Source organism: Sinocyclocheilus grahami, unplaced genomic scaffold (assembly GCF_001515645.1).
Source record: "Sinocyclocheilus grahami isolate Dianchi unplaced genomic scaffold, SAMN03320097.WGS_v1.1 scaffold17.1, whole genome shotgun sequence".
NCBI classification, from domain to species: domain Eukaryota; kingdom Metazoa; phylum Chordata; class Actinopteri; order Cypriniformes; family Cyprinidae; genus Sinocyclocheilus; species Sinocyclocheilus grahami.
The window spans coordinates 4,085,365-4,096,693 of NW_015505196.1; the positions used below are offsets into that span (position 1 = coordinate 4,085,365).

The following is an 11,329-nucleotide window of genomic DNA, read 5'->3' on the forward strand; positions in this document are numbered from 1 at the left end:
CCATCAATAGAGTCGGGCTTGCAGCTTCCCCGTGTATATGGTGAGGCTCATGCCCCTGTGGACTCATGCGACTCACTCTCGACACCTCGCACATATGCATGTCCGTGTCGCTCAAACATTCAGCAGAAGGCTTGTGCTCCCCGCTGATCGGCGAGGCACGACCCTCGCTAACATACAGCGCTCCCACTCGTCCCGTGAGCTTTCTGGATACGACCCCGGCATACAGCGACGTTGTTCAGAATTCAGAGGACGAGGTCCTCCGCTCTCTGTGTCTTTTTGCGAGCGCATGGTGGTCCATTCCGGGCATTTCGGATTGGTTGCAGAACGTAATAGAGAATGGCTACACGCTTCAGTTTCGGCGCAGACCACCCCAGTTCAATGGCGTGGTCATGTCGACAGTTCCGGCAGAAACGCGCGATAGAAGTGGTCCCGCCGAGTGAGAGAGAGAGCAGGTTTTACAGCCGGTACTTTGTCGTTCCAAAGAAAGATGGTGGTCTCCGTCCAATCTTAGACCTGAGATCCATCAACCGTGCATTATACAAATGCGCTTTCAAAATGACAACGCTAAAGCTGATACTTGTGCAGATTCGACTCGGAGATTGGTTTGCTTCGGTGGACCTGAAAGACGCATATTTTCATATCCAGATTGCCCCTCGTCACAGGCGCTTTCTGAGATTTCCGTTCGAAGGCATAGTGTATCAGTTCAAGGTGATGCTGTTCGGGCTAGCGCTGGCGCCACGTACATTTACAAAAATGGATGCAGCACTTTCCCCTCTGAGAGCAAGCGGAATACGCATATTGAATTATTTGGACGATTGGCTGGTCTTGGCCCATTTGGAGGATGTGCTCAACAGCTGCAAGCACGCTCTGTTACTTCACCTGGAGAGGTTAGGTCTCTGTGTGAACAAACAGAAAAGCGTGTTATGCCCCAGCCAGTCAATCATGTATCTGGGGGTGCAGTTGGACTCAATCTTGATGAGAGCGCGTCTGAGCCGGGAGTACATACTAGATTTAATGTCCACTCTGAATGCATTCAGGCTGGGCTGTCCCATAGCACTGAAGGAATATCAGAGGCTTTTGGGGCGGATGGCGGTGGCATCACATGTTGATTCACACAGACAACATGCCGCTGGTATCATACATAAACCGCCAGGGCGGAGTACACTCGAGAGCCCTTTACAGACAGGCAGCACGCCTTTTGCTGTGGGCCGATCACCATCTGATCTATATTCAAGCAGCGCATGTTCCAGGCTGCCTGAACAGCGGCACGGATATGCTATCGAGGGACGGGATTCCTCACGGAGAATGGAGACTGAACCCTGGGACCGTGAGGCTGATCTGGGAATGGTTTGGGAAAGCAGAGGTAGACTTGTTCGCGACAGAGGAGAACACGCATTGCCCTCTGTTCTTCTCTCTGTCACGCTCTCCCCTAGGCGGGGACGCACTCACGATGCCGTGGCCGAAATGCCCATCTGTATGCGTTCCCCCCGCTGAAGATTTTGATCAAGACACAAAATCAGAGAGGAGAAGGCGTCAGTGGTTATTAGTTGCTTCGCACTGGCCGAACAGGCCCTGGTTTCCCGATCTGCTGGAAATACTAACGGCTCCCCCGTGGCCGATCCCGCTGAGACGAGATCTCCTGTCTCAGGCGGACGGCTCGGTATGGCACCCCAACCCAGAATGGTAGAAACTTCAGGTGTGGATGGTGTGCGGGAATGGGTAAACCCGGGCTTGTTGTCTCGCCGCGTGATGGACACAATTACGAAGGTGCAAGCCCCTTCTACGAGATGCCTGTACGCTTGTAAATGGGCAGTGTTTGAGAGATGGTGTGAATCGAATGGTCGAGACCCGGGAAATTGCCCCATGTCTGACATTCTGAATTTTTTTTTTGCAGCAACGAATGGACGGTGGCAGTATGCCTTCCACTCTTAAGATTGATGTTGCAGCTATCTCTGCCTTTCACGCTGCTATCGACGGGCGCTCATTGGGAAAACACGATCTAGTCACCAGATTTCTGAGAGGCGCGAGAAGACAAAAACCCTCTCGCCCTCCTACAGTGCCATCCTGGGATCTGGCTCTGGTGCTGGGTGCACTAACCCTTCTGCCCTTCGAGCCACTTCAGACTGTCGGCTTGAGGGAGCTCTCGCTTAAAAGAGCCTGCTGCTCGCCCTTGCTTCGGTTAAGCGCGTGGGGGATTTGCATGCGATCTCTGTGAATGTGGACTGCATGCAGTTTGGACCAGGTGATTGTAACATCACACTCAAGCCAAGATTGGGCTACATGCCTAAATCGCTTTCGACACCGTTCAGAGCGCAAGTGGTGGCTCTTTCTGCTTTCACTCCAGAGTCGGAGACTCTGACATTGGATGCCGCCCCGAAATCAGGTGTTGTGTCCGGTGAGGGTTTTGCGAGTTTACATCGACCGCACGGCACAATTTGGCAATCTGAGCAGCTGTTTGTATGCTATGGAGGCAGCGCCAAAGGGCAACCTGTCTCCAAACAACGACGCTATTGCCTTGGCATATTCCAGCCGGGGAATGGAATGTCCTACTGGTGTCAGAGCCCAGTCAACGAGGGCGGTTGCCTCCTCGTGGGCGTGGACTAAGGGTGTTTATATCAAATATATTTGTATTGCGGCTGGATGGTCTTCGCAGAATACCTTCGCCAGATTCTACAATTTGGACGTGTGGTCATTAGTATCACAGGTCCTGTCGGTGAGTACGACCCATGGTTCTACCTGCAACCACTAGCCATTTGACTGTGCTGGTGGTTTCGACTAGGTCGTGTAGGGGGATCGGGGGCGGAACCATCGTCATGTTCAGACTGTGGCGCCCCGGATGTGGTCATTCTCTATGTGTGTTAGTATTGTCCCCAGCCTTGCCGCTCACATGCTTTGTTGCACTGTTATATTACATACTTGTATGCGTTTGACATGACTATAATGCCTTAGCTTTGTATGGCGACGGCACTGCATCTTTCTCTCAATAAGAGACATGGATTTTGAGTAACCTGATTGGATCCCTAAGTGGGAGTCTACATCCAATCCCCTCGAGGCATGTCGCAGGGTCGTATTTGATTGGTTGGGGATTATTTTTAGTGTCTTGCAAGAACTGTTCATGCTAGCTCCGCCGAGGCCAAGCCTTTTTACTTCGCTGCTTCCATGGCATTGTTCTATACAGTCCCCAAGGCGTTAATGCCATGTTGAGAGACCGTTCTCAAGAGGGAACATCTCCGGTTACTGTCGTAACCTCGGGTTCCCTGAGAGACGGGAATGAGACATGGCGTAGGCCGCCGTGTTCACTGCTCAGGTCTGCTGTACTGTTGGTTCAGTCGGAAGATTCTGAGCTTATGCCGCCAATACTTTATATTGGGGACTCCCTTCCTTCCTAACCTAACTGAAATCTTATTGCACAATGCCAGTGAAGTTCCTCTCTCACTGGCCAATGCCAGCCAAGACGGCGAATAGGGGCGGGGCCCCCGCCACTATATAATGCGCTGTATTGGCGGCATAAGCTCAGAATCTTCCGACTGAACCAACAGTACAGCAGACCTGAGCAGTGAACATGGTGGCCTACGCCATGTCTTGTTCCCGTCTCTCAGGGAATCGAGGTTACGACAGTAACTGGAGATGTTTTGTCCCTCTAGCGGTTAAAAATAAAACTGCATCCATGCGTCTTGAGGAAGATCAAGATCAAGATGTTTTGGTTGAGCTCCGGCACTGCTCCTGTGCATGGATGAATGAGGTTCGAGGCACTAATGTACCCTTGCATACAAAACATTTTATTAAAAGAGACAAATAAATAATGGTTTACAAGCGGTGAAAGTAAGGTCGCTATTTTGAATGATCCATGGTCGATTTTTCTTTTTTTTGTTACAACAAACTTGCACACCACAGTAGCCACAGCTGGTTTATATGGCGTTATACCTACGGGCAAATGATGTAGCCTATGTACGGAATTTCCCGCAAAATCCGTCCCAACACCTCTAAAATATAAATCATTATTATAGGTTTATCACAGTATATTTGGGAAACGTAAATACATTTTGGAAGATGGATTTTTTTGCACTTTCCCCATAATAATATTTATTGTTTTTTTAAATACTATTATTTTTATAATGTTATTTATATATGAGTATTTAGGCTATTACAAAAAGTTGTTTTCCATTTTGTCTACCAGGTGGAACCTTGCCATGTTTATTTTCCAAGGGAAAATTCTAATCCCTTGCCAGATTATCATCCGCTCAGCCTCCGTATTTGTAAATTAAATAGCATATGCTTCTCCTTTTTTTCTATGAAAGTTCTTCATTTATGACAGTTAATTAACTGTAGCCTACAGCACAGTAAATTTCTCTTTTTCCATAGCCTTTATTATTATGCAAAATATAATGTAATATTAAATTTAGTGTGTAACCAGTGTCCTTTTTTGTCCTTTATCCAAAAAATATTTTGATTGCAAAAATTATTTATCATTTTAAAGGTTTTCTTTTTTTTCGTTTTATTCAGAAAGTTTTATGGGATGATAGCCAGATAAAATGCTCCATCTACTCTGAGTCTGCAAGATGGCTTATTGTTTGAAAGGGCAGATGTAGTTTTTCTTGACAAAACAAGATTTGTCATTCCATCTGCCAATCTCTGAATTCCTCCTTGTTAGTGTAGATGTGGTTGGGCTCACCAAACGCTCAATTTTCATAAACCCAGATGGATCCATCAATCCCAAAAAAATTTACCAGTCTGAGACATGAGTAAGAGATTTAAAAAAAGGAAACAGATAGAAAAGGTGTTTGGGTAGTGAGAAACTATAGTGGGTGCATGTAATTAATAAACAGATTAGAAAAACAGCTCAGTTCATTTTCTTCGCTCCCTCTATTTGTGAACCTCACAAAAAGTATTTTTACGTTAAAAAGTTCAAAGCCTCCAACCCAGATGCGCAGGTTGTTTGGGTTAAACTTTTTCACAATGCAGAGCAAGTAATCATTATGCTTACTACTATGCACCGACACCAGATGTGCTCCAGGGTGTTTTTTCATACAGCTGAACTGGATAGGACACAGGAAGAATATTTAATGACCTCACAATACGGTGATTTATTTTAACAGAGAAAGTAATTTAAGGAATAATAGAATTTAAATCTTTTTAATATGTAACAATCTTTAAAAATAAAGAAAAACAGTGCTCTGACATACCTCAGCGTCAGTGAAGTTGAGAGGCTTTTTGAAGTATTTGACACAGTGACTGCCCACTTTGTATCAATCAGTGAAGCCATGCTTACTACATGACTGAGGCATAGGACACTGACCAATGACGTTTACATGATCAGCAACAAACCCTAAATGACAGAATCAAATATTTAATCTATAAGAATTTCATAAATATGATATGTGGTGTAGCGAACCAGCTCAAAGGGTAAATATGAATAATTAATTATAACTAGTTATAATTAATTATAAATATTTTGATCCGCTGTAAGTATTTATTTGACCTCTCAGTGTCAACTGTCTGTCAATTCTAAGAATGTTAATTTCCTGGTTAAGGAAAAGAACTCTCTGACTGTACAATACTATTCAGACCATGTAGCAAAAATCTGCATAATTAGGGACTCCAGTTATGAGCAAACAATGAACAACCTCAAGTGTGATACAAGTAAGACTTTATTAACTACATAAACACTTAAATTAGTCTAACATACACATACACACATGCATACAGTTGGCATAGGAAAAAGAGTTAAAGCTTAAGCAGTAAAGAGAAGAGAAATAAAAACATAAAACTATGGTACCATTTGATATTCAGCAGATCTACAGCCTGAAGGAAACATTAGTTTCTTAGTTCAAACACACCTTTGTAAAAGGTGCAAATTATACTTAATGTATCAATTCATAAGACTTAAGTTTGATACTTGCACGTCTCACCTGTTTGAAAGAGAGTCCTGATGCTCTTTGGGGCTCCAGTAGGTTGGCTGAAGTTAGGTGATGAGAAAGAACCATTTTGAGTCAGAGGATCTTGATGAATGGAAAGACTAGGCATGAGGCCTGGCACGAACTTAAGAGTTGCAGAAGCGTTCCAGCTAGCATCCTCATCTTCTCAGAATCTAACAGAACCGCAGACTGGGCTGGCTATGTGTTAGAGCCCACCGGGCACGCCCACACCGGCTCAGGCTCTCCACACATTCAGCAATCAGAAGATTTAGCAGAAGACTTAGCAGAAGAACATGGGCGGAACTGTGCGTGAGCCTTTTTAAGGTCTGAGAAGATTCACGCCTCTCAGGATGGGTTTGTCCAATGAGAAAGGCTGAAATTCCAAGCGGGAGGTTGGAAAAACTGGGGAGTTTTATGACCCATTGTGTGAGAGCATGGTAATTTGTAAATGGAACTCTAATCAAAATTACTAAAGATTCTTAGAACACTAATATATTGCCTATGTACCCACATATAACATAAACGCTCATTTAGATCATCAGAAGACAAAATCAAAGAGACCAAACATGGTATCGGTGGGGCTAAATTAACTAGTGATCTATCATAACACACACACAAAACAGTATACAATTCAAAAGACAATATACAAGAACAGTAATGGTATACACAATGACCTGAGGATATGTGTGTTCATTCATAGAAAGGTTTTCCTATGAATTAATTAGAGAAGAGTCCATTTTGCTGTGCATTATGTGTCTTTCCTATGGAAAATGTAGTGAGAGGGAGAACTCTCAACATGCTATTAGGTCGGAAAGTTTATCTGGTCTAGCAAAGGTGCCATGGTTTCCATGGTAACCAGGGTCCTGGGCCTCATTCACAGACATCTTGGCACCCAGTATGTTTATTGGGTGAGGGGTCTGTGAATGCTTGTCAATCTAATGAATAATTGATTTGTTAAATCTAATGAACAAATGTGTGTCTGATTGGTCCAAATGCTACAGTGGGTATATTTCTTGACCTTTTGAAAGCATTTGTAAAATATCACTCTGTTAATATAACACTGTTGATATTCACTCAAAGCAGGTCATCTCAAGAAGTATTACATTAGGGGCAGCGCCAGATAATTTTGAATGCAGGTGCTGAGGGGGTGCTAGATCATTGACAGGGGGAGCTGGGCAATTCAGGGCTCCAGACTCATTCTTCCCACTGGTCGCTCTTTTGCAACTAATTTTCTCAGGTGGTTGCAGGAGCAGGTGTTTTTCTTTTTTTTTCTGTTTTTGCTACAACATGGGATTAATCAATGCATGCTGATGAACGTCTCGGTTACGTATGTAACCCTCTTTCCCTGAAGGAGGGAACGGAGATGTCACGTCGGAGGACCGACGAATTGGGATCTCGCTTAGAGGGACCAATCTACTTCGAGTGTAAACTAAACGAGCCAATGCACATTAGCATGCGATTATTGCATCCAGCTGCTCGCAACCTGAGCGGGCAGGGCACACCCTGTGCCTGATCAGCCAGGGGGATGGCATCCCCTATCCAGTGGGCCATCCTCTGCTTTGAGACGGCATTCCCCTTCTGGCGGCCTCCGTGATAGACAAAGAGCTGGTCTGAGGTCCTGGGCAGCGCTTGGAGGTTCACCAGCTGATCCCTGAAGGGAGTAGCGCTGCCTACTTATGCTCACGCTGTGATCAGCAGCAGCTGGATGCAATAATCGCATGCCAATGTGCATTGGCTCGTTTAGTTTACACTCGAAGTAGATTGGTCCCTCTAAGCGAGATCCCAATTCGTCGGTCCTCCGACGTGACGTCGAGAGTGACTGACTGAAAGGCAACTTTTATCATAGTTTATAGTTATATGGAAACGAAAGTGGTTAACATTCAACCCGTTCTTTTTCATCATCAGTAGTATTATTTGTGATTAGAATTTTGTGAACAGGAGGTCCTCTTTTGCTATGTTATAAGCCGGGCTTCGCGGTCTTGTTGTCACATTTTACAATAAAAGATAATTGTCTGTTTTGCTTAAATCTATACCTTTCACTTTTTAAGACTAAAACAAAAGATGCGTTCATAGACATTTTTACACATTTTTAATTAAAAAGCACAACAACAATAAAACAGTCAGATACAATGACAAACTAGCTTACAAAAAGTTAATCAACAAAAACAAATAAGATGAGGTATGGCATACACCACATGCTGTATTATATAATGACTAATAAATTACAGGACATTTAGCAAACACTGAGGAATCAAATAAAAAAAATAAAAATAAAAGAGAGCCTCCATAGCATAATGTGAGGTAAACAGCAAAGATAAGCTTTTCAAAATGAAAACAAAAAGAAACATAAAACTAAACTTGCTGCCGGTGACAGCGCTTGCATAATCACACATTCATAATCACTTTGCCAGTGCTTTGAGGCAATTGCTTTATGCGCGAGCTTGAGCGCGGAATAGCCTAATATGCCTTACTAGGCTATATATTAAATAATGGTTAATATTATATTAATCAATTTATTATAACGTGCGTTTTCAGTGGCTAGAAAAAGCTTTAGTTGGGGGCAGGCCTACTTAGCACAAGGAAGCGCTCCATTTTTAAAATAAAATGCTATAATGACATTACGAAAAGTGCGACAGCTGCCAATCACGTCGTTATTGCATTGCACAAGTTATGCATGCGTAAGGAGTCAAATGTTTTTTTCTTCTTTTTTTATTATCATCTTAATTATTAAATACAATAGGCTATAGCATGTATATAATTGATTCCAGGAAAAAAAATCTGTGGGGGTGCTATGGGGGTGCTTTTAACTTTCGTGGGGGTGCTGAAGCACCGGCGCCGCCCATGTATAACATACACAAATTTTGGCCAGTTTATTGGTCAGGTGTATTCTATCAACAATATCTGCATTTTCTGATAATTATTATCAGGGGTACATTAAGGAATAATGGGTAGAATTATGAAATGACCAAATAGATATATTGTAATGTGAATTAAACGTTACCTCTCTCCATTGTTAAGAAGTTTCCACTCCCAAAAAGGAAAGTCATCAACAGAACGCTAATAGATCCTGATTTTAACTTTGAAAGAAGGAACATAATCAGTGGAATAACCATATAACCTATATATATAGACAGAAGAAGACTTACCATTGCAGTTCTTCCACTTTTGTCGTCTATGTCCTCTCAGGATCTATCTAACCTAATTTTATACCTTTCCATTTATTTTCACAACTCCTCCTCTTCTCACACTCATCCTTATCTTCAGGGTGTGTATGTGTCTTCATCAAGCAGCAAACCATTTTTTTCATTTAGTGCCTGAAATACTAATCAATACTTTTACACAATACTAATGTAATCAGAGGTAAAGCTCAATATGTATCCACATTTCATTGGAATGAAGCAATAAATGAGAAGATCAATAGAAAAATGTCCCAGTGGGCAAATTATTATTTATCAGTTTTCTTAGCACATACTTTTGTGAAAATATGGGTAATTTCCTTCTGTTTCCTAACACGTGCAAAAATCTTATGGAATTAAATTTATGACCAGTTTTGTGAAACAAAATGCATGTTGAATTGCAGTAATTGATTTTAAAAAATGCATTGCATTAACAGTGCTTGCATTTTAATACACTGTATTTTAATAGGCTTGGATGGCTGAAATTCAGCATAATTGTATATTTAAGCTGTGAATATTTAAATTGACCAAAAAAAACACACATTTTGAAAAAAAATATATATATATTATTTTCACACTCACATGAAAAATTCATTAATCAGTGTTAACCTTTCAGACTCATTAACATTTCTGTTTAAAAATACCACCTATAATATAATAATATTATTTTATTTTGCTTTACAAATTAGCTTTTACAAATGTATTGGTTCAAATTTGGCAGAATTTTCAGCATTGCATTGCATTTTTCTTCAGTGACTGCAGTTCAACATACTATTTTTTTCAAACACATTAATTAACTCATTAGTTATTAGTTGTTAATTTACTTCAGTATTTATTTAATTTTGAAAATGTGATCTAAGTGTGCTGTTTATTATTAAGGGCCAGATTTACTACCAGCCTGCACCAGTGCAAACCCTCTTTTGGAATAAAAAATGACTGTCAGGGCCCGTATTCTTAAAGATTCTAAGAATCCTCTCAGAGAGCTCCTAATTTAGCTTAAGAATGTCTAACTAGGAGTCTTAGCTTAAAAGTGATTCAGGACCAATCTGAGAGCAACTCAACTGTGATTGATTGGTTGGTTGTCCAAGAAGGACATAAAAGAGCGCTTTTAAGAGTCACACACACACATTATATATGTATACATATTCTTTCTTTTTTATTTACCATGCTGTCATACTTAACACATTTTATAGGAAATGAACAGCGACACAATAAGGTTCTGAAAGTGCTGTAATTGTTTGTGTTATCACATTGCTTATAGAAGGGTGTGACAGACCCAAATCATCACTGCTGCATAGTTGCATTTTTCCAGTTGCCAAATATGTTCATGTAGTTAATGTAGTGATTACTTCCATTTCTGGCGCTATGGCATTTCTGCACGGTGTTAGCGTGTCTCTAATAAGATCGGACACAAACATAATCCTTGCACGATCTAATGTGTATGTGGTGTTTGTAGTTTAACCACAAGGTGGCAGTATATTGTTACGTGTAGAGCTTCTACTGAGTATTCCCTAAGAAGAAGCAGAGAGTTCTGTAAAAGGTAGCGTCTGTTGAATAAACTGTTAAGAGGATTTACTTGTGCAGTTACTGAGTACCCAAGGACACAACAAATTGGCGACGATGGTTTCCTTGCCTACGCCTGCGCCTTTTCTGCCATGCAGTGGAGAGCCTGCGATTCCTTTTGTTACTTGGCGGAAAATGTTCGAGAACTATTTGCTGGCCATTAATGCTACGGGTGGCTCCTGGCCTGATGCAAGAAAACGTGCTGTATTGTTACACAGCTTGGGTACCGAAGGCCAGCGGCTGTTTTACACCCTGCCTGATACGGGAACTACATTTGAACATGCAATGAAAGCGCTAGAGGATCATTTCACGCCGAAAGTTAATGTTGTGGTCGCTCGACACCGTTTTCGTCAGCGTTCTCAACGTGCTGATGAGACAATTCCACAGTTCCTGTCTGCTCTACGGGAATTAGCTTCATTATGTGCTTATGCTGAAATGGAGAGCGAAATGCTGCGGGACCAGCTGGTCGAGCGATCGTATGCCCCAGCAGTACGAGACAGACTTTTGTTGGAACCGTCACTAACGCTGGACTCTGCTGTTACTATTGCGTGTCAGGTGGAACAAGCGCTTTCAAACTCGGACATGCTCAGTGCGCAAAGTTCGGTTCATGCCGTGGCATCCAAGCCATTTCGGCATCGGAAAAAGAGCACGTCGCGTTCTGACGGAGCAAAATCT

The 11,329-nt window shown here is 42.3% G+C and overlaps 1 pseudogene; it reads right to left on the bottom strand.

Annotated features, from left to right (window-relative positions):
* Positions 1–4,613: 4,613 nt before the first annotated feature.
* On the bottom strand, positions 4,614–9,066 carry LOC107552209 (lectin-like; annotated as a pseudogene).
* Between the last annotated feature and the right edge of the window lie 2,263 nt (positions 9,067–11,329).